This window comes from Halichoerus grypus, chromosome 5, assembly GCF_964656455.1.
Source record: "Halichoerus grypus chromosome 5, mHalGry1.hap1.1, whole genome shotgun sequence".
Taxonomy (NCBI): Eukaryota; Metazoa; Chordata; class Mammalia; order Carnivora; family Phocidae; genus Halichoerus; species Halichoerus grypus.
This window is the reverse complement of record NC_135716.1, coordinates 119,707,088-119,713,216: the sequence shown is the minus strand read 5'-3', so window position 1 is coordinate 119,713,216 and position 6,129 is coordinate 119,707,088. Positions and strand designations below refer to the sequence as shown.

At 37.0% G+C, this 6,129-nt stretch overlaps 1 pseudogene; it reads right to left on the bottom strand.

Moving 5' to 3' along the window:
- Nucleotides 1-2,143: 2,143 nt before the first annotated feature.
- On the bottom strand, nucleotides 2,144-5,792 carry LOC118526223 (large ribosomal subunit protein eL20 pseudogene; annotated as a pseudogene).
- Between the last annotated feature and the right edge of the window lie 337 nt (nucleotides 5,793-6,129).

Sequence of the window (6,129 nt, the reverse complement as noted above, 5' to 3'; positions counted from 1 at the left end):
ACTGTTGAAACACTTTTGCATTGTAAGTTTGCAAAATGGTATTTACTAAACCTAGCTGGCAATAGAGTCTTAAAATGGAGTCAAAAGCTATACAAACAATTGCATAAAGTAAGAAGATAGGTAATTTATGTTCCTAAGCATCTCATTTATATAACTTACCCATCATACTCCAGATCCACCACTTCTGCTTTGCTTGAGTTTATAATCTTTTTAACTCATCATTTTTGCTCCCTACATTTTCATTAACACATCATTAACTCTGGAATCTAACTTGAAATCCATCTTTGTTCTTCCCTCCCAAACTCATAAAGGCTATAGTAAACCTGGGCCATTCTCTCTGCCTCTGCCTCTCTCTTTCTGTTTCTCAAAAGAAACACTTAAAGCTACTGTTTCTGGAATCAGAATCAAATACTTTCTGTCTCCTCCCCTGTCAGGGACCTACATGATAGGACATCCTATGAAAATATGCTGTGAATGTTTTATGAGTGTGCTTTTACTTAACCAGGAAGTCTGGAAGGAGGAGAATGACCTAACCTGCCACATTTTCTTTATGAGAACATCTTCCTTGTGATCTATGGCTTCATGAAGTAGGCATAGAGTTTCAAAGTTGCCCTTGAATCCTGGGTCAAGAAATGCCACCAACATATATTCTTTCCTGTCACACATTTCAATGAACTTGTAGTTTCCCAAGCCAATGTCATTACTTTGAATTTGATTTGTGAGCATTCCACAAAAAAGGTATATATGCCCATATGATAAACAGAAGAACCTGACTTCGATTTTCATTATTATATTTGAATTCCTGAGTGAATGCTTCAAACGGCCCATGTTGATCTCTATCTTCTTTCTTTCATTCATCCCTCTCTCCCTCCTTTCCTCCCTTCCTTCTTTTCTTTCTCGTTTTCATTATTTCTTTCAGATGATGAAGACAAGAAGAAAAATGACTAGAGAAGCTAGTTAGAAATGATCCTGAAACTTTGATATAAGAACAAAAACAAAAACAAATGCTCCCCCTCCAAACACCCATTTTTCTCTTGAGAACCTCTGGGGAACTAGTTAAAATGGTTGCTAGGCAGCCTGTTCTTCATCTCACGATGGGTTAGAACTATATTCATGTTTACCGAGATACTCTGGCAAAATTCTAAAATGACTGGCCTTTTATTTTATAGCTCCAATTTAATTAATAGCTAATATTTTAGGCATATTTATAGTAATTGAATATATGGAAATATATTCTATGAGTTAGACATGCTTCTAGAATTCCATCACCTTTTTAGCAAGTTGTTTTTTATTTTTTTAATCTCCATATTTTACTGCCTTGGAGTTTTCTTGGAAATTGTATACACCAATCTGCTCACGAAATATCTGGTCTATTTTATCATTCTACAAAAAGAGCTATATTTTCCACCACTTCCCTTGAGAGACTGTACCTGAATCTATTAGCAATGAGATTGTCAAAGAAGTTATATTAAGAGCTAGAAAGATAGATAAATGGTATACTATACATTCATGCACACACATACACATACATAATTGTGTGTGAGCACATATACTAATTTTTACAAAAATGCATGCACATATATGACTTGTTATATTTATTTCTGGTTATAACTGCATTAACTATGACAAAAATATCTTCTCTTTATAGTCTAGAGATCTATATATTTTTTTCTTTTTTCATTTTGGGGAGATATAAAGTACTTTTAAGATTTCTTCATTTATTTCTGTGTTATGTTATTTATTTTTATTGCTTTTCCCTTGAATATTTATTTTAGATATTCAGGTAAGTGAAATAGCCCACATAGAGTCTCCATAAGAAATGGGGAGCCAAGGGAGTGATACAGATTGTTATCTAAGTCATGCTACTGAAGGAATATCATATTTCTGGCCCAGGTTCTTCTACATCCTTGCCATTGGTCTCCTTTTCCTTCGTGACTCATTGTGAATTCATCTGTAACACTCTGTCATCTGTTAGTCTTTCAGTTCTTACTATGTTCCAAAGCTAGTGCATTGATTCAATCCCATATTCCCAGACCAGGGTTTCTTAACCTATAGTGAATGCACTGGCCCATCTATATCTTCCCCAACTTTTTATTTCCTTGTCTTTTTTTCAGTTGTGCTTTGTTTTATTTATTTATTTATTTTATTTTCTGAGAAAGGGACCGTGTATTCCATCAGATTTTTAAAGGGACTCTAAAAATACTAAGAAAGTAAGAAAGTCATCCAAAATAACAATTAAGATCTTTATAATAACTCTGAGTGGTGGTAGGCACACCTCCACTCTCTTCTGATGCCTTTTTCATTTTTATTTTATTTTAATTTTATTTAATTTTATTTATTTTATATTTTTTGGTTTTCCCAAGGAGTTTATTTGGTCAGACCTGGGGACAGGGAGGCTCTACATCTAAAGGAAGGGGTTGGGTTTCTTGGTAGTGAAGTGTGGCTTGTGCTGGTGACACAGGACCCAGTGGGGCAGTGGGAACTTGATCTTGGAGTTGGAACTGCCTAACTGCCTGGGCAGCACTTTCTGGCTGCAATCTCCTCCACCTTCATGATTTGGATCTAGTGGGCCTGGGTGTGTGGTGTTGGGCACCCATGTCTCGATAGCACTGGGTGACAGCGCCCACAGTGGTCAGGTTCCGTTACTCCCAGTACATGTTGTGGGTGCCACTTTGGGGTCATAGAGCAGCCAGATGTCGAAGTTCTTCACCGCGAGGGGGATTTTTTGAACACCTGTCCAAAGTAGACAATTTCCCCTGAAGACTTCCTCATCTTCTTCAGGTGAGACATAGGTACCAGAAACAGGACTTAGTGACAACATGATTAGGTGGGAAGGTTTGCGTGTGACCCGGGGTGGAGTGTGGCACTTGGGGTGAGGGCAGGCAGCAACCCACCACTTTGTACTCTCGCAGTGTCCCCAAGGCCTTCGTGGCACCCTCTCTGCTCTTGCTGCCACCCAAGAAAGGTAGTTGTCATTTTAATTGAGCTTACTTAGTCTCTCTGTTAATGCTAGTAAGAAAGATTTTGAAAATTCTGAATCCCTAGATAACAAAGTACTTAATAAAAGGGGGTGGCCAGTGGGTGTGGAGGGTCTTCTCAGCAGTCCTAACAAACTGTGTGACATTGGATGAGTCATTTAATCTTGATGTTCCTCAGTTACTTTGTCTTGAAATGGTAATGCTAGTAGTTTCTTTACTTCCTTTGTAGGATTACTATGAGGATAAAATCGATTAACTGAAAAGCTAAAACATGTATATACAATTCATGTATCTGCAGATATAGCTATACAGATATATATATAGATAGATATGGATGTATTTGAAACTTTTGAGCCCTGAGTGTAAATAAGGCAAGTATTTGCTTTGCACTGTAGCAGTTCATCAACAAATTTATTGGCCAACATTCTGATATTGAATATTCATATACAGTATAATAGTTCCATTTAATCTGAGGGGAGAATGTTTAAGCCTTCCCAACACAGGACTTCCCCTTCTGTTCCTTTTTTTTTTTTTTTTTTTAAAGATTTATTTATTTATTTGACAGAGAGAGACACAGCGAGAGAGGGAACACAAGCAGGGGGAGTGGGAGAGGGAGAAGCAGCTCCCTGCTGATCAGGGAGCCTGATGGGGGCTCCATCCCAGGACCCTGGGATCATGACCCGAGCCAAAGGCATACGCTTAATGACTGAGCCACCCAGGTGCCCCTTCCCCTTCTGTTCTTTAAGTATTTTCCTTGGTGTATGGGAGGCTATATGTTAGGGTAAAGAAAAATGTAGTCAGATGAATTTAAGCTTTTATCTCTATCTTACCATTTACTAAATATGGGTCCCTGGGAAGTTAGTAGGTCCTTTATGAATGACTGTGTTCTTTATATCTTTGAAGAAACCAACTATAGATTTATTTTCCTAACATCAGTTTTGTGCTTTTATAAGTCCTTTGATTTTTTTTCCCACTACCAACTTCTTAAAGTCTAATTATAGTATTGTCCTGAATTTACTGATGTTTTATCACTTCCTCTCGGATCATCTGTGAATGCCATCAAAATGTTATTAGCCTATTCCTCTAGCAGAGAGAAATTCTTTAGGATCTGCTGAACCTTCTGAAGATGATTTTTTTCTTAGCTCTGTTTTATTAATACCTCAATTTTTAAATCACCCTTCTCAAAGTAAAGCAAAAGCACCCAGTAAAGACTGTTTCTAAGCTCAGAGTGAAGAAAAGCTAGATCATCACAATTTTGGCCCTTTTTTTCTGTTTTCTCTTCTTGTTTAACAAGCAATTATTCTTTGGGTAAACTGTATCCATTTAAACACAAAATTTAATTTTAAGATTTATTTGTTTATAATAGCTTCTTAAGTGATCCTGAAACTGATGTATTTTTGTAGAATTTTCAGAAATATCATTCATATAAATGACTTCAGTTTATCTTGTAAAATGTATCTATGAAATAAACAAGAAATGATTTTAGCTAAATTATCCTGGGAGTAAAGGTAAAATACAAAGATTTGTTAAATTTAAAAGTAAAGGAATTAAGAGGATAGCTAGCAGGTATGTCTTTGTTCTTTCCTTTCTTTCTTTCCTTGTTTCCTGAATTATTTAGTTATGGTGTTATAACATCTGCAATTTACTTTCAGTGGATTCAAGATGAAAAGAGAGAAAAAATATGCAAATATGGCAAATGTTAACAATTGTAAACATTTACATTTATTGTACTACTCTCAGTTTTTAAAGATATAAATTAAAAAATGTGTATGTATATCTAGCTCCTAAAATATATCAGGTACTTCCTTAGATACTGGGAAAATTCAGTATTGAACAAAAAAATAAAGTCCCTGACCCCTGGAGCTTATGATATTATGCAGGTAACAGGCATTAAGCCAATAGTTACACAATTCTTAAAATCAGTGTTGGTAAGTAAGATGAATGAGTTTGATGTTTATATAGGATCCTTCTCGATCCTTGTCTCTACTGGTCCAGTCTAGCGTTGGAAACCTGTGGCTGGGTGATTGTTTAACTTCAAAGCCTTCATACAGGACCAAGCCATTGGCCTCAAACCAAGAAAAATAAACTGCCTTATCTGGGTTTTTATTTCATTTTCCTCCCATCCTTTTTGCCCCCCTTCACCTTGCCATCCATGGGATCTATAGCCTACTTCTTTATGTCACCAAAAATAATTTCAAACACTACTAGGGATTTAAGTATAAGATGTACGGAAACAATCTCTTGAACTCTGAACTCTGCCAAGTTTTAGATTCTGAACAGAAAATTCTCTTGGAGTCATACGATTAATGGAATATGAATGGATGCAATACATATAGTTTCAGGGACACTTCTCTGACAGGAAGCTGCTTGCTTTCAACTTCCTCTTTCCAAAGACTGGATTGAGGGGGTGGTTAAGAGCCAGCTTTCACTATTCCAACAACCATGTGCATGACCTTGTAGAGTAGTCACCTCTCGGTCTTGGATCATACCCCTACTCCTGTACTATTACTTAAGAAGAAAATAAAATTCTCTCTTGTTTGAACTGCCCTGGTTTTAGGTTTCTTTTCTTTCCTTTTATTTATTTATTTTTTAAGGTTGCTTTTTTGGAGTCAGTTTGGCCTATATTCTAACTAATGTACACCTTAACTAAAAATCCAGGAATCATAATTGATTCTTCCTTCTTTGTGTCTCATCTTTTCTTTCCTCCTACAATAGTTCATGTCCTCCTTGACCCTTGCTCGAACGACTGAAGTAGTCACAAGGAGACTTGGTCTCTGAATCTTCCGACTCCCTCATCTCTTCCTTACCCTTCATACTTTCACCAGCTTTATCTTTCTAAAGCCCAGGCTGCATTTGTATTACTTGTTCTCCTCAAAGACATTCAGGTCCTTTCCCTGTTTGTGTTTTTTTAAATAAATCTTGTAAGATTTTATTTATTTATTTCACAGAGAGAGTGAGAGAACACAAGCAGGGGGAGCAGCAGAGGGAGAGGGAGAAGCAGGGAGCCTGATGCGGCACTGGATCCCAGGACCCTGAGATCATGACCTGAGCTGAGGCAGATGCTTAACCAAATGAGCCACCCAGGTGCCCCTTCCTGTTTGTGTTTTTAAGTGCTGCATATTTTGGCTTTACCTCCTATGTCATGCCCAAG